General features: G+C 36.7%; 1 protein-coding gene across 8 annotated transcripts in view; it reads left to right on the top strand.

Moving 5' to 3' along the window:
- Positions 1 to 14,642: 14,642 nt before the first annotated feature.
- Positions 14,643 to 18,773, top strand: part of mef2aa (myocyte enhancer factor 2aa) — a 79,285-nt gene continuing 75,154 nt past the window's right edge. For 2 of the 8 annotated variants that reach the window (XM_047822475.1, XM_047822473.1), the window contains exon 1: positions 17,091 to 17,488. The gene's annotated coding sequence lies outside the window, so the exon portion shown is untranslated. Of the gene's footprint in view, positions 14,954 to 17,090; positions 17,489 to 18,773 lie in introns of those variants that run through there. The other 6 variants (XM_047822476.1, XM_047822478.1, XM_027161487.2 and 3 more) reach the window with 4 other exon arrangements.

The raw sequence follows: 18,773 nt of genomic DNA, 5'->3' as shown, positions 1-18,773 counted from the left end.
AATCATACTTTTAAAACTGGGTTTGGACATCATCAACAGTCCTATTCTTACAATTCTTACTCTGATTTTTATTATCATGTGGTACACAAGAAAGTCACTAGCTCCACACAATGATAATCATGAATCTAATTTGGATGTCACTACAATGTTATCATTGCTAGACAGTAGGATTTTGTGAAGACAGATAACAAGTGTCTGCTACACTTTAATCCCACTTTACAGTGCAACCCTGTTGTGGTCTGAAGCAAAATGCTGACATTCTCCAAATTTGCACATAAATGGGAGAGAACAATACAATACTGTACAATACTGTACAATACCTTCACTGCTGTGTGGAGTACAGGGGATGTAAAAATATTATACACAGCTCAAATTACAGGCATGCTTCTGGAAAATGAAAAAATATAAACCAAAATACACAAGCATTAAGTGATTTTGAGCTTAAATATTTAGTCTATAGTCTTGCTTCATCAACTTTTTACATATACAAAAAATGTACTTCATGATTTTTTTTTACCCCTAAAATGTTTGGAACACGACAGGCAATACACGGTGAAGCCTCAAAGTCTACATACAGCACAAAGTCTCTTCCTGTATTGTCTAATAAGATGGGAGGCACTTGTAAAGGGATCTTTGACATGCATATGTGAAGTTCCCTTTTCTCGACTTCAATTCTAAAGACTGAAATGACCATGGCAAAACATTTATTTTTACACTGCAATTTTTCTGTTGACTTGAATATATGCTAGTGGTCATTCTCATATGGCAAAGTCTATTTGTGGTCATGGAGTCTTTGGACTACCAGTGTGTATCAGGTGCTTTCTGTCAATCCAATTAAATTAAACGTACATACAGTAACAATGGACATTGTCACAAAAAAAGCTTTACAGAAATTGCACATTTAAATTAGAAATATAGAATTTCTAAATGGATTTGTCATGATTTCTCAGTAATTATACTGAAGAGAGGGGAACTCCTCCTCATCTAGGTGACATTGGATAGTGTAATTACAAATAATTTCTCATCTTTTACAGTATAGTATATAGTCAGAAAGTGGTAATTGTGTTAAAAGAAACTTGAACATGAGCAGGAGTATCATTTCTGATTTCATTAAAGTTTTAACTTTAAGTCTATTGTATCAAACTGGAGTTATTAACTGTTTAATGATGGAGACTGGACTGCAAGCTGTTTTAGTAATTGCAGTCCTAAGGCTATCCAAGGAAGAACATCCACATGCATTTATATTGTTTCAATGTGGTACCATCCACAGTAATTATCACAGTACTTTACTGTATGTATCTACTATATGTGGGGCCATCATTAACAGCAGCAAATTATTTTGAAGTGATGAAAACTCCAAGCAGAAGTAGGGCATCAAGATGGCTCAAGTACAGTAGGTCTGTAGAGCAGAAAGAGTCAGGATCACTTGTAACTCATGAGTAGCATGTGTAGCTTGACATAGAGGAAGAGAGAGAAGGTGAAGTGAGAGTGGACAAAGATTATTAGGTATGCTCATTTCCTGTAATGGTTTAAGAAAATGTAAATTTTGTGCAAGTAGGGACTCTATCCAGGTTAGAGTCCTAACCACTAATTGGTAGGATTTGTAAGAAGGTACCAACAATGAGCCTGTACCTCTCAATTAAAGTGTGAAAAAAACAATAGTATGATCTGGTACTGAAGCACAAGGCTATTTAAAACTTAAGCGCTCAACAGCAGTATTTTTTAATTAATGTAAATGTAATTATGTCATCATATTGCTCTAGTAAGGAGTCCAGACAGTAAGACATTACACAAATTCAACCTAGTAATGTAACAAACGAATGAACTAGCTTTTCTCCATCATATAGTGACACTGTACATGTTATGTTAGTAATATTTCTGAGATAAAAAAAACACCATACTAATCATTTTAGCTACATGATCTTTCTTTATGGCATTTTTAACCAAACATAACAGTTATGCGGATGGCCAAATGGTTTTATTATTATTTTTTCCAGTAAGGTTTGTTGAGGTTTATTGACTGTATTCTGTGTTCTTTGTGTTTCTTTTAACATGGGTATAATAATAAATGATTGTACATGTATGATAAATGATAACTGATCAAATTACAATAAACAATAAAATAAAATTGTGTGTAATCTTTATTTTATAAAATACTTTTTGCCCATTCTCTTAGGGTGCCAATAATTCTGAATTCAACTATATTTCATCTCTTAATTTCCCAATTAAAACAGGTACGGGATAGGTTAAAGGTCAGACTTCTCATTACATTCTAAGGTCTGCCTAATTAGGTAGCTGTACACCAGTGATCCTGTCTTGGGTAATATCTCTACTTTGTGAGGCTGAAAAAGAACCCCGTTGTTTCTTGTCTTGAATACCTGCAGGGTTTCTTTCTCTTAATCTCCAATGATTAGCCTTTGCCACTAGGTCCAGGTCATTAATCCCATTCCCCTTTTCAGTGAGTGACAATAATCTCTGCTCACTGGGCTTGGCGACCTGGCTCCATTTATCACTCTGTCACCCAGTGGCTTTTTGCAAGGGGAGAGGACAAGGACCATTTAATGTATCTAGCGAATGTGCTGGAGAAACTGCAGGACTGGCAAAAAAGAGTCAGGTGCACAAGAGAATGTGGCAGATAGTGTTTGATAGCTTTTCCACTGTATTAGCCTCTTGAGACCCAAACACTAATGTTATGTGCCTTGTAATTTCTTCTCCCCATTTATATTTTTTAGAACCCTGTAACTGTGGAAATTGATCACTGTCTTCAAACAGGAAGCAGTTTAGGTACTGATTCAGTTCCCATATCATCGGTTCTTTATGATCCTGTTGTGGTCAACAATCCATTAATCAATTCATCTTTAGCGTATACCAAATGCTCTGGTGCTCTTCTGTGCATGCAGATTTGCTTTAAACTTTTGTGCTGATGCCTACTGTGTTTACTCAGAGAAATGGCGGAACAGCCACAATCAAGGCATCTAATCTCACTTGTGCAGTTTCCCACGTTTTTCTCTATGTGACACCTGCAGCCCCAGAGCCGAAGCAGCTTTTCTGATGAATAAATTTGTATATTTTATAGCACACCCCCTGACGACACACAGATCCTCAAGAGGTCTCTTTCTCATCCCGAGCTATGCCTCTCAAGTCTGCCTTGCACCCTGTGGAGTCATTAGTCTCTTGGCCATATTAAGTCTTTAATCATCTGTAAGCATGGGAGAAAAAACAAGGGAAATGTGGCATGGTTAGTTCAGCCACATATGACTTTGTCTATACTGTACTTTGAACCACATAAACTGCCTGCATTAAATCCAGGTGAGAGAGTTACCTTACATTGTTCAGAGTTGTCTGTTCGAAAAAGGGGAATCACTGACTTATATGGGCTTGCAGTTTTTTGTACAGTTTTTTTATACAGATTGTTTTATGTGTCCACAGATAGATAGCAGTGGCTCTCCAGAAGAAGCTTTGGCACCAGGCAATACTCTCCTCTGCATGGATACAGGATATTGTTGGCACTTCCAACAGTCATTGCTTGGAAGGGTGGTAACTTTAGAGTACAGCTGGTCTGAGAACAGCTGGCTTTCTCATTTAATGTAGCAGCCTTGTGAACAATCACGCACATGCACTTAAAAATTTAGTAACTGATGCAACAGCTTGGGCTATGGGGATCAGCCACAGCAGATGCTGAAGCCTTATTCCAGACAAAAGTTGCATGGAGCACTATTACAGTAAGAGAGCATGGATGACCTCTCTGACCCTTTCATATATCAGGAACATTGCACTGACATTTAAATGCATACAACAGCAAAATGCATACAACAGCATAATTTAACCAGAAAATACAATTTGTATTTTTGGGCCACTTGATAGTATAGAAATATTTTCTCTATATGATATAAATTTAATTTGTTCCATTTAGTTTTTGTTAATTTATTTTAGTTAATATTAGCATATGGTACACCCACAATACAGCCGTTAAAGGTAAAGCTAATCCAGGGTTTACTCAGGACCTGAGCACTACTTTAAGGCATTATATCCTAAAATGTAGTTGGCTATATTGTGCTTAAGAAGAACCTTAAGCAAATACTAAGGCCCTATTTACAGTGTTTAACAAAGCTGGGTGTTCATTTAGTGTTGTTTATTTACTATTCAGTGTATGCAACATTAGTGGCTATTGTTTTAACCTTGTTCATGCATGTCAATGGATACCTGATTTTAGATTGTTTATTTACAGTATACTGTCTAAACCTTTCTGTGAAGAGTTCCTAAACCTTCCCCTGAGACTAGTTCACAGTGATCCCAATGATCTGGTCAGGGATGCCTGGAGTCAGACGAGCGAAATGACTTATTAAGAGTTAGACTGTAATACAGGCTGCATGTGTAAATTAAAACAGTGTCAGAGAATGTGTGATTTGTTAAATCTGCTGTGTGTGTGTGTGTGTGTGTGTGTGTGTGTGTGTGTGTGTGTGTGTGTGTGTGTGTGTGTGTGTGTGTGTGTGCGTGCGTGCGTGCGTGCGTGCGTGCGTGCGTGCGTGCGTGTGTGTGTGTGTGAGTGTGTGTGTGTGAATGCATGCATGAACTTGTATATGCAGTTCTAAATCGTTGCAGTGATTAGGACCTATTTGTGTGAGGGACGGCACTGTGCCAATGGATGCAGGCGGTTTTGTTAAGACCCTAGTTGCCCTCTCTTGCCTAATTTAGCTTCCGAGTTCAATACAGTGCTACAAATATTTACTTACACACATAAAATATGTTTTTCTGGGATGTTTTGACAGGAAAACTGCAATGGTACATAAAATGCAATATATTTCCAACAGAGCATACAATTATAATCGTCACATACTCTACCTTTGGCAGTGAAAGAACACCTTTGTGTTCTTAAGTCTTATTAGCTCTGACTGTTATTCTTCTCTAACTGCTCTAATCATTTAGTATTAAAACTATTCATATATGCAGAGAACTTGTAGGGATGTAGAGAATGTACCTACACTTTCTGGAAACGGTAGTTTAGATTTATGGATCCAGTGGAAACCTCATCGGCAACAGTGCTCACTGAAGGGTCATTTTGTGCTGATGCGAAGCCAGGTCAACCTTTAACCTGTGTGGATAATGAGCTTCCTGCTATTGTGGGACACTTCCTCCTTGCGCACATTTAACTTTGCCTGTCATCCTGCTAGTGCTCCATGTCCCGCTGTTCATGGCCCTATCCCCTGCTCTCTCCAGAGCCCGCCATTGTACATTCACCATTATGTTACCCTATTGTTCAGACTACACCCATTTTAGTAGGATGAACAAAAGCACACGAGCACAATGAACAAAAAATTAGGTATCATTGCAGTTGTATGCATTTCCATTTAAGGACTGTCATCAAATGTTGTTTGTCTCCTTTCAAAATACTAAGGGAAGTTCAGTGATGTGTGATTAAAAAGAAAGCTGTATTGAGAATCTGCCAAAAGATGTTGATCAGACCATGAGTGCTTACCTATGCTCCTATTCATTTGTTACATCATTCATTCATCTGCAGTAACTGCTTTATCCTCATCAGGGTCTTAGAAGATCTAGAGCCTATCCCATCGACACTGGGAAGAAGTTGTCAGAATTGACACAGGATGGGACACCAGTCCATCACAGAGCATAATACACAAAAGACCCACACACTTGCTCACACCTACAGGAGATTTAGCTTAAACAATCCACCTACCTGCATGTTTAGGAGAGTGGAAGGAAACTGGAGAACTTGGAAGAAACCCACACAAACACATGGAGTATATGCAAAACTCTGCACAGGCAGTATTCAAAGCTTATAGTGAAAGGAGCTGCACACTTTGATACAAACGCAAAATATCTAAAAAATAAAACTATAAAAACGCAATCGTTGTATACATACTGTGTGTACAATAGTATTACATTTAAAAGCTTAAAAATACAAACATACAATGTTTATATGTGCAATTCTTGACAAAAACAGATTTATTAACTTGGTACAGAAATTGATTTGAAACTGAAACAGCACACAACACATATTATACTGTATATATATATATATATATATATATATATATATATATATATATATATATATATATATATATATATATTTATCTTAATGACAGAATGATGCATGTCAGATAAAAGAAATGTGTTACTTTGCAAATAATCAAATACTTAATCTTCTGGGTCATCAACACAATATAAATTATTGTGTAGTACTATATTAAAAAGGACTGTGCAAGAAACTGTTCATTTATAAGCTTGAACCACAAGAACATGGAGGAAATTATCTCGCAGAAAGCATAGGCAGTTATTACATCTGCAGCATAACAGATAACAGAGTAGATAACATGAAGCTACATTCACACATACAGCTGCTTGAAATGACAAAGCAAGCAGAGATAATTCATTTTCAGTGAGAGCTGCAGACTTCTGGCATTAGAAGCCACAGCAACCATTGGTGAATAGATTTGGGGGCGTGTCCAGCAAAAAGATGGAAAAATGTACCTTTATTTAAATATGGAGCTTGGTACAAATTGGGACTAAAAACAGTAGATGGCACGTAATCCATAGCACATGCTGCTTCTCCTTCATCTTGTATTGATATGATGTGTATACACTGGTGAACTTATATACAAACATTTTCATTTTGTTTTTAAGTGGAATATTAGTTGCGTATTACACTAATAAAGTACGCCAACCAGTAGAAGGAACATCTAATAATGATTTCATTGTACAGAGCTATGTTGCTTGAATGCAGCTGGTGCCATCAGGACAGTAAATCTGGTATATAGACCATAAGGTTTAATACTGAACAGGTCCATATGACATAACACGAAGGGGCTCAACATTGATGATTGTGATCTTTCATCTACACACCCTGTTTTAATGGTATACAGATGTAACAATCAGTAGCCTTAAAGGACCACTGCCAACGATTTCTCCTTCAAACAAGAGTGAAAATTACTTCACAAAATCCTTACTGTATTTATTTAAACATGTTATATGCAGACTACCATTTTATCATAGCATTATAACTTTATTTTTGAAATATTGTGATCATGTTTCCTCATGATTTTTCAATGACTTTTTTCCTTAAAATCTTTGTTCACAAAATCATAGATTATTTTCTAAACAGACATCTTATATGGTGGTAGACGATATGACTGGTTGTTAAAATGTATTTCCTCCGCAAAAATCATATTTTATTGAGTGATACACCTTACCAATTTTTGTTAGACATTAATTTTTGCCAAACTTTAACGCAACTTGATTTTTATTTAGTTTATTTTTATAAACTACCATATTAAGAAACACTATAAAACTCAGCAGAAAACACTTGAACTTTACCTAATCTTAGTTTTAATATTAATTGCCTCACAGGCCAATAAAAGATTCAATACACATTTTCTATTCAAAATATAGTGAGATTTCAGCATAAATCACCAATAAAAATTAATTTCTATACAGTTTCCTAATAGGTAATGGAAACTATCGCTTCTATTTATTTTCAAAATCGGTGGAAATATATCCAATGGCAAATATAAAGGCAATGCACACGTTTCAAGGCCGAGCTCATATCAAAGTCAAACAGTAGTATGCCTCTTTGCGCTATGCACAATGTCAACTCCAAGGACATTTCTGCTACAGCACCAGAGGGTGATCCTGGGACGGCTTTAACCCTGAGAACACTTGGAGGCCTGAAGGTGCGACTCATACCCACATGGGCTCTGAATACCAGCCCTGCAGTTGGTCAGACTTACCATTTTTAGAACTGTGTGTGCCTCACGCTGCCAGCCGTCACTGAGCCAGCTGTTTGGTTTTAAGGGTGAGTGAATTATTTAAATCTTGTGACTATTTGCTGAAGCAGGAATGGGCATGCAATGCATGTGAAAGAGTTCCCTGTGCTGTCTGCCCATGTGAAATATGAATTTAAATGTCCGCATTGATCGAGCCTGAATCATGCGTGATTAACTTGTCAGGCACGATTTATTTTCACATTAATTTCTGTGAAGTGACAAATATTGGCACACCTTAAGTCAGACTCTGGACTTCCGCAGGGCTACAAAAAGCTCTGTGGGAAAGGTTAAAAAAAGGTGGCCTTCCTCTGTACCCTGAACTTTCATTCATATATAAAGGGGACTTAACTAGTGCGTGACTAGTGCACAACTACTGCTTTACCTTAGACACCAAAAACTGGTAGGTGTAAAGTCTCATTGATCTTTACATCTTTTAAGAATTAAAATGATTACTAATTTTAGGGCTGTAATGTTTCTTTCTTTTCTGTCAACACAATTCATTTGATTTGTCCTAGAATGCTTACTGATAAGCCTTTGTATATTGAATTTACAAAAAGCAAAGGTGGGAAAATGTAATTCTGTCAAGTCTTGGCATGATTAATAGTGGAAGTATGTGGTATAGTAGGCACCACCAGGCAGCTACAGATCACTCATCATGTAGTACAAACATGACACCTGCCACACCTTCTCTTTCCCTCATCCACCTCCTCTCCTGTCCCTTTCCTTCTCCCTTAGCACCATCACCAAAAACCTTAGCTGGTCGCTGCCAAGTGCATCGTGCCACCGTCAACCTCATAAATCACCCACCAAACAAAACATACTTAATCTGTGACGCACAGGCCTGACACACAAATTTATCACCTGAGCTAGAGTTGCAGTTGCAAGCCACTGTTTACCAGGTGAGAGAAAGAGAGAGAGAGGGAGTGAGAGAGAGAGAGAGAGAGAGAGAGAGAGAGAGAGAGAGAGAGAGAGAGAGAGAGAGAGAGAGAGAGAGAGAGAGAAAGCACAGAATAAACGACTTAAATGGCTTGAATACTGGAATAACTCTTATCCACATGCAATGGGGATAGCAGCTGCTATTGGTTCAGTGTGAGGAACAAAAACATTTACAAGGCTGGTTAATCTGAATGGATGAAAAAGTGCATGTTTCTGCACTATTGCATTGGGTAAGGATGTTAAGGATTTTCTTGCTAAAGAATAAATGGCTCTGTCTTGTTCAGGGATTAAGCTGGCAGAAAGAGCTAGCAGTCTACAGCGGTTTTAGATTCCCGGGTACTGAATCATCAAAAGCACCTCAGAACAAATTCTTAGAACCATAATCCTAGAACAACAGAATAAGAAAATATATAAACTAGCTTTAAGTGGTTTATGTGGTTTTATTCACATTGTATTGCTGCCTATACTGTACTAAAATACAAGAAATAAGTTGATATACAGACAATTAAACCATATGGGTAAAAATTGGATTTTGTTCATTTTACAGACAAAGAGCTTTCTGGTGAATAATTTTGCTTCTGACAAAATATTCTTATTTGGTTTCCTCAGTGTTCATATAAAAATGATTTTCAGATTTTATATGGAATAGTAATGAGAGCTGTCATGGGTATTGCCATTTTCAATATGCACATGTGCGCAAAAATCACTGGGGCCAACATCTAAAGTAGCCAAACAATATGGACTAAGCCTGTCCTCTTGCAACCTTTAAGGCTTCTTGCAGACAAAACCAGACCGATTACAACAAGGGTGTGAGAGCCATGGCAAACCGCAATAGGATTCCTCCCTGTGGATTTGAGCTTTGTTCATGTCATGGAGTAAACATGCTCATCGTGAAGAGTCAGTTCCAGCACCAGCCTTTTGCAGAACTGAAAATGAGGTAAAATCTAAGTGAACAAGCTTCTACTAGGTGAGAGGGCAAAACTCCTGCTATAGGCTTAACACCAGTTGATTAACCATCGCTGATCAGCTGATCGTGAGTGTCTTTCCTTAAAAATAGTCAGCAAAAACAAATATTATACAAAATATTAAGGTAATTAAATTAGTTCATTTTTGTTACTGGAAAATAGAAATAAAAAATAAAAAAAAGTTTGCATTCATATTCTTTGCACTGTACAACGTTGACCACATGAATTTGCTGCTACCTGCCATTTTTTTCTTTCACATTCATGAGAATGCAACATGACAGCACCTGTTTAACCACTGTAGTAAAAGCATGTCATTTGAAGAAGACATGGCATAGAACAAAATTGAGCCATAGTTGTTTTCAGAAGCTCCAGGCGAAACTTGTGCCAAAGGGAACACCCAGGTTTAAGTCTGGATTTTTTGGTGGATAAACTGAGTAAAGCAACTAACATGGAGTTTAATTTATTTCAGAAAGATTCACTGACAAACTCTCTGGACAGGATAGAAACAGATAAAACTGCCAACAAGGTTTCAGTTCACTCTAAAACCTGATAATTCTATTAGATGATGTAAACCGTGTTTATTCTCTTTTACTCCAATCATCATGACACATTATGGATAATGATAAGCTTTCAGAAAACAAACAAAAGATAATACATAAGACATACACAACACAATATACATATCCTCTTCATACATAATATTTAATCTTCAAAAATAAAGTACTTCACAAGTCACATGAAATCAAGTGTAGTTCAAGGCTTACAGGCCAAAGCTGTTGAACTCTGTCTGCATGTGATGAGCCCATTAATTACAAGCCCACTGACCTTTATTTGTGATAGCATGCATATTGTTCATGCTTGCATTTTAATACTTTGACCATCCTTAATTGAGAAAGGGCTTATCATCCATTACATTCGAATAAATCTCGGCAGTCTTTAAAGTAATTTAGCTCATGTAATGCACAAGCATGTAAAAGGTCCCCCAATAATCTAAAGAAATTACTGGAATGCTACGATTATTCTATTATTTTTTACTACTGTACACCCAAGAAATCCCATAAACATGAATGTATACACACGACTCTTCTTGTTTCACAAAAAAACAATCCTGTTTCAAGGTTATTTTATATGGCATCTTTGAGTTGATTTCTTATGCACCTGCCTATATTTTAAGTTAATGAGATGGAAAGCTGTGATTTACTGAATATTTTAATTTACATAAGTTTTCTAATCTAGAGCAGATGTAAATGTTTTTCATCCTCATGTTTAAAAAATGAGTTTGTCTGTCAATTCTGAACTAAGATGTAATACTATGTTGGACTGCAATGATATTACATTTATTACATGATAAGTACATTTATCAACGCCACCTAATTACAGTCATTGTATGAATTAAGCATCAACCTTAACATGGTAGGTTAGCAGTAAAAGGGAAAAATAATGTTTTTGTAGAAAATAAACAGGTTTATTTCTATGACGCATAACCACAGGAAAAAACAATTGCACACAGTGATCTGATTTTACTTTATACATCAACACGCTTAGTAGCCTGGCTCTTAAATCAAATTACTAATGGTAAAAAGGGGATAAAAGGTCATGAGGCAGGCTGTAAAAGGAAAATAAGCAGTAATGAGGTGGTGTGATTAAGCCTGACTTGAAAATGAGCTGTTACCAACCTGAAGTTTCAGCATGTCTTGAAGTGTTCTATTGCTCTTATACCACAGCAGTTTACCATAAAATTGTATTAATTAATGAAATACAACTCCTTAATGAGCTAGTATAAATGAGCTGTTATCATAAAATTAATAACATATGATAAAATGTGGATTAATATGTTATTCTCTGAGAATGACTTAACCAAATATATTTTATCAAATTAATGTTTCACTCTCTACATATCTACACAAAATAATATAAGATTTTTTCCCTGTGTATTTTACAAGAACTCCAGTTTCTTCCACTGAAAAAAAAAAACATGTAGGTAGACAGATTGTCTACACTTGGTTTCCCCTAGGTGTGAATGAGTGTGTGAATGTGCATGTTCATGGCACCCTGTGATGGACTGGCATCCTTTCTACAGTAGGGTGAATGTTCCTGCTTTGTAGCCAGTGTTTCTGGCATTCTCTTTGGAACCACTACAATCCTGATAAGGAAAAAGTGGTTACTAAAGATGAATGATTAGTGAATGTCGTACATTATCTATGCACACACACAGACACACACACAGACACACACACAGACACACACACACACACACACACACACACACACACACACACACACACACACACACACACACACACACACACACACACAGTATATATATGCAGAGGCAAACATACAGTATAAACATTCTGGCCTATGTGGTTGTAAATTTTCCTAAATCTTATAGCAACCAGTTGCACCATAGTGTATGCTCTTTGTATGAAAGGCATAGAACAAAGCGTATACAGTACACTCCGGTTTGCCTACATATTAGTGTCTAAGGTGTGTTCATGTCTCTCAAAAACAGAAAAACTACCTTGTGTAAAAGCTCATGCAGCCAGAGAAAAGGCTTCAAGATAGATGACCTGTGTCATTACAGCTAAACAGTTTCCTATCACAAGCTCCTCATGGTGAACCTGATATGTATCATGACAACCAAGCTGTACTGCAACCAACTATCTGGTCAAATTATTTGACCTTGCAATCCCAAAGTACTGTATGTTAAAGGACACCAGTGTGTTATTTAAATTAAACCAGAATCTCATTCATGCCAATGTTAACATCAGTATTACAAATGACTTTAAACAGAGAGCACCTGACATCATTACAAAGAAGTCAAACATCACTTTTTTGTTCATTGCATTCCCAATATTGTAAAATGTCTTTCATTTCAGGTTTGCTGTGTCTCTGCCATTTCAATCTTTGTTTATCAAGAGTAATTCTGCTAATGCTACCTGACAACAGCTTGTCAGGGTGAATTATTCTGCTGCCATTTTGCTAGATTAATGACATTATGGACAAAATGAAAAATGGGAAAGAGAAGTTTCATTTCTGACCTTGCTCAATTTTTAATGAACTTGTTACAGTTCATGCAGAATGGCTGGCTCGTTGTTATAAATGGCATTATACAGTAGCTTCACCAAACGGCGAGATAATTACAGATCCTCTACCATTTTTGGAAGTGACACTAGGCAGGCACAAAATACAATAGAATACTAGGAGTGTATGGAGACGGCACTAATCCATGTTCATGGGAGTTAAGAATAGAGCACAACATGGAAATGGTTCAAAGTCAAAACAGTAGGTATTATTATGCCATGGAATTTCTCCTCATTATCATTTGTTTCTGATTTTGTACTGCTGCCCACATTTTTAAAAACAATAAATCTCTTTTTAAATGAACAAAAAATATGGAAGAAAAAGCATTGCTGGGACCAACCTAATGGAAGAGGGTAACTAAAAAACCTAAGCTGATGCCTGTCTTTGAAGCAGACAAGAAAAAATAGCATCAAAAATGGAAGCAGTCTTAAAACTTCAGTAGTTTTGATCCTCTATATCTTTGCATGAATCTGTGAGTGGTGGGGGGCTGTGCAATAAGTTGGCATGGCATGCTCAGTGTTAATTACAGGCAGTAATGAGAGAGCTGAACCAGACTGCAAGACACAGGATATTTTTAGAGACCCTACATAGTTATCTAATGCACAGCCAGCATCTGCACTGACACAGAGTGCTGTGCCTTAACACCAGATTCAGTTTTTCGCTCAGCTTCATATCCTCACCTGTGGTTATGCCGGAATGCTGGGTGTGGTGAAACGATAATTTGCTCATAAATTGCTGATCACTGACAAGTTCACGAACTATCTACTTATTCACAGTTGGCTGATTCTTCAGTTTATCTGTCCATGCCGTTTAATAAATTACTGAACCTTTAAAAAATCACACTTTTCCTCCACTAATTTAAAGCATTAAACAAGTCTCTATTTATAAGAAGTGAATATTACATGAATTAATTCAGTTCATATACAACATTTGTCAAAATTATGGTTTGATGGACAAGTTTTTCAGTGAAACAAGGCAGAAGGCACCTCACAGCTAAAACAGATTGAGACCATGGTGGCCCATAAAAGACATTTTGGGACTTGGGGCTGGTTCCTCTAATTAGGAAAAAGATAATGATGCATGATGCAAGATAGTGAAGCTAAAATCATGACCTTCAATCTGAGTGTGACTTTTAAGGATTCTGTCATTCAAAAATGTAGGAATAAAATGACCTGCTCTTTTAGAGTTTGTACAGTGAATAATCTTGACTTTTGGAGTTTGTTGTGAAAGGACCATCTCTTTTTAATTGGCGCCATAGTAGCTGTGTACTCAGGAGCTATTTGTGGTGTGAAACAATCTTGTAAATATCAGCTGTCTTCTATCAGAACATGGTGAATACAATTTGTGCAGTTTGTCAGATCTTTCACGGAAACCTCATATTAAACATATCATAAAATAATTATAACAACTAATCGAGGTCTGTTTTGTTCCTGTATTGTACTGAAGCTGAAATTATGTGATAAATAAAATATACTAAATCTACTAAAATGAATTTGTTGATTTTGATGACAAAATCACTGAACCATTCTCTTTTATTCATAAACAAATGCAATCAATAATTTGTCCTTCTCTTGTTAAAAGTCATGTACTCGAACCCTCTTGTCAATTTCTCACTTATATTAATAATCAAAACAAAAAGGCACCCAACACCCTTTGTGTGTGTGACAGCTGCGGCTGGTCACAAGCGCTCCCCAGAGCCAAGTCATGTACAACACACACACACACACACACACACACACACACACACACACACACACACACACACACACACACACACACACACACACACACACACACGCACACACACACACACACACACTTGTGTCCTGAGTGTGTGTGTCCATCTGGGATCCCAGCCTTCAAAGTGCTGTGACTGAGTTCCCTCCCAGCAGAAAAACCAGGGGACGAGGGGAGACAGAGTGTGTAAAGGAAAACCTCATAGGTGAGAGGAAGCTGTCCAAAGCCAGCTGGCCTGGCTTTGAGAAAAGCAAGAGGAAAAGTGAGAGGAGAAAGCAGGAAGAAAAGAAAGTTATGAAAAGAGAAGCAAAAGAAAGTATTACTGTTATAGAAAGTTTCTGAGTGTTAGAAGGAAGTGTGGCTTAGCTGAAGTGAAGACAGACCCATGTGGAGAAAGCCTTTACAGCAGGTTCTGTGAAGGCAGCTGCAGCAGCACAGTAGATACAGGTGAGAAATGACATGGGGTTTGGTAAAAACTATGCTTTTCATTAGTAGCATGATTTCACTGAATCATACCATTAAGTTATTTTGTAATATAAAAAATATACAAATGTCTTAACATTGTGCTATTATATCCATTTAGTCAATTGGCAAACAATTATTAAGGGCTCAGAGGTATTAAAGAAAATAACTTTTATTAATAATTCCCAAAGTTTATCATGCGTTTGAGGTTTCTGTTTTTTTTTCTTCAAATGTGTCTGTTCTGATTTAATTAGAGTCCCTGCATGTAACCTGCATGTAACCCATCAATTCTTATAATAAATATGTCCTGAGAGTTTCTGAATTTAATATAAACTTTTGCATTCATGAAGACATGAAATAAAAGCATAACATCATGAAGGCTTTTGTGACACACAAGTAATACATAAAATATGTCCTGCTTTTCTCACACTAATCTCACGACCACAGGTGGCTGAGGTTTAGTGTAGGCGGTGAAGTCTCTGTTTCCAACAAGTGTTGTGTATATGTGCCCAGCCCTTCATGGCATCTCGTTTACAGGCAGCAACAGCTTCAACAGGGCTGAAAGAGGAAAATTGATAGGGATGAATAGACTCACAGAAATGTACATAAAGTGTATAAATATGCTCACAGCAGAGTAAACTTGCATTTCATCTGCAAAGCCATTATACAGTTCTTTGTGCTAAGATCTAATATATGTTTCCCCATATTAATTGATGTAATTGTTAATCCACCTTTAAGAATGGACTGTGAATCTGTATATTTTGATATGCTCAATAGTATAAATTAAATGAGAATGTATTGAGATGTATTGTTTTTATTACTAACAATATCTGAAAGTGATCTTAACATGATGAGCCGTGCTGATGGTTTGATTTAAGCAGACCGATCACCGGCATGTCTTAAAAATACAACATATTTAGCACAGGAAACCTTAATCAAATAACCTGACAAAATAAATACTAATTAATATATTTATTAATGCTATATTTATCTATTTTATCTCGCATATGTAAACTAATACTTAAATTATTTGTATGATTATTTATTAAAATTATTAAAGTTATTACACGTAAGATTATGTGGACAATCACTCTGAGATGCTCACTCACAATTGGTGTAAAATCTTTTGTGTATTCGTCAAACACCTCACAATCTTTACTCTGTTGCGTAACCTTTTTGCTTGTTTATTGCACTTAATAACCTGACAGTTGGATCAGATAAAATGTCACTATCAACATTTTATTTTATTTATCATTTTATTTTTTTAAATTTATCTATCTATCTATCTATCTATCTATCTATCTATCTATCTATCTATCTATCTATCTATCTATCTATTTTTATAAACCGTTTATTTATTGTATGGAACATTACTTTAAGAGTTATTTCCAGTAAGAAATCCACATTTGAATAACAAACTTTATATCTTATGTACTATATTCATCTATGATGGAGAACTTTGTTATGTTTGGTAATAAAATTACTGGCTTTTAAATTGCTACATAGCATCATCCAAAATCAGTTGTACTTTTACCGCTGCACCATTATAACTGCAGATTGTACGTAAAATGCAGTTTAATAAATAATAAAGGTTTTTATTTATTTACTGAAAGATTTATTCGGGTGAACTGATCTGCGGCACGAGGCGAGTTCTTACTCCTTTAAATCCCGGTCAAAACAACTGGTGTTGTGAAGCGCCACACCTCTTCCTCAACTCCTGCACGTGACTGTGCCACACGCGACGTCAGCGTATCCAGCCTCGTTTCGCTGATTGGCCGCTGACAATCTAACGAATCCTATTGGTTGAGAAAGCTGTCAGTTTTAAAGAGCGGGTCCTATTGTTGTCGCTGTTGTATTCTACAAATGACGTCAATGGTATCTAAGGCCGCTCAGCCTTCAACGTCAATAAATATTTAAATACTTTATTGTAACGCGGTCTACAACAAAAGAAGCACGACTGTGTTACGTAGCAAGTTCTTTATAAGACTGCGCACAAATCTCCCCTTTTCTGTCCGCCAACGTGCTACTTTTTGTCAGTATTATGTATTTTAAGCGTTTCCTGTACTTTGAGCGACCCCCCCCTCCCCCCCGCCAGCGGGTGACGTCACATTAGCTTCGGAAGAGTTTCCTGTTTTTCAGTAACTTATCCGCTGCACACTGGTCCCTTTGTTATCTAAACAGGCTAAAACAGTTCTAAACAAACCGTTTCGGAGCTCCAAGGCGTTTATTATTGAAGGATTTATGTTTTTTTTTGACGCCACCTCAGGCCACGAGCCCATAAGTTTCCATATCAAGTTGCTAATTGAGACACGAGGGGGCGGAGTCCCGGTGACGTCACGTCTCGGAGGAGGGGCTTTGTTTGACAAGCGGCTGCTTCTTCGGAGTTTGTTCGGATCCCGAAAATAGAAGCATCCCTGCTTGTCAATGTGACTGAAAATACATTCATGTCGCTCCGCGTCCCCTCGACTCACTGATACACCGTGTCTATATTCAGCGAGGGATTGCGGAGGAAAAAAAAGGGTGAGTAGCAAAAAATAGCAACAATGTTCCAGTGAGTTTGTGTGACAGCGCGAGAGGGAGCAGTGGAGTGGAGCACGAATATTACAGCGTTTAGACCAACTGCTCAGTGTTTAATGGTTTTACTGTGTGTTTATAAACTTTGTTGGAAAATTATAAATGTCATCTGTTTAGGTTTTATAACGTATCAGAGAGGACGTGCGCTCGCTGCGCGCGGGCTCATGTTTTTATTCTTATACACATCAAAATATATTTCTTTCTGTTTCTACTTTACACTGTAGTTGTTCGTGGGAATTGTCTACGTTTATTGTCTACGAAAATAAAAACCTCAAAGTTAATTAGAAGATTTAGTGTTAATGATATGAATGTGAGCCATTTTCAGTCCTATGTGCTGTTTTGACGGGCTTAAACACTGGGACACTTTATTTCCCCCCCAAAAGCTGTAAACAGGAGCAGTTTGTGTTCTGCTTTGGGAGAGAAGTTTAACTCCAGTATCGATGCTACTGTCTGAAGTGCTTTAAGTGTCTTTTAACCCATAAAACAGCTGCCATTCCTCGTCCTTTCAGATTAACGGCACAAAATAGGCTACATATGAACAATTTGGCCATTATTAAGTGTTTAATATTCATCTCTGAGTTTGAATTTAATGTTAAGATAGTGAACGTGCATGAATATTCATACCTTCTTCAAAATATTGCCTTTAAAATAACGCATGAAGAACAAATATCACACTTAGGATGGATTCTTATACTGTTATCTGTATATTATACTGTATCTTATACTGTATATTATACTGTTTACAGTGCTAATGCTTGCCTTTTAACATCCACATGTTCATCCTAACTCATGCAGTTCAGTATCTGCTGTAAATGAGTTACCAACTACTGTAAAATTGTGAGGAAAGTTAGAAATGTGTTCTGTGTTTGCAAAGGAGATTAAGGGGTTAATTCTTCATTGTGAAACAAACCTTTACCATGTTGAATGAAATGTTCAATAAAAGAAGTGTTTAATAACTATTAAACTAAGTGTTAAATTATACTTGATCAAACCATGCTGAATTAAGCGTTTACGCCTTCTTTCATGTTACTCTGAAATGATTCAATTATTAAACTGTTAGATTTTATTCAGTGATTGTTACAAATTAGTAAGCAACTCTAAAACAAACAAAGTTTACAGGAATGACAAATTTCCAAAAGTTACAAGAGGGAGAATTGTATCGTCTTACCGTGTTGATTAAAATACTATGTACAGTATTGGTGTATATATATATATATATGTGTGTGTGTGT

Source organism: Tachysurus fulvidraco, chromosome 13 (assembly GCF_022655615.1).
Source record: "Tachysurus fulvidraco isolate hzauxx_2018 chromosome 13, HZAU_PFXX_2.0, whole genome shotgun sequence".
In the NCBI taxonomy this organism is placed as follows: Eukaryota; Metazoa; Chordata; class Actinopteri; order Siluriformes; family Bagridae; genus Tachysurus; species Tachysurus fulvidraco.
Note: the sequence above shows the minus strand (reverse complement) of the source record. Positions and strands in the feature narration are given on the sequence as shown.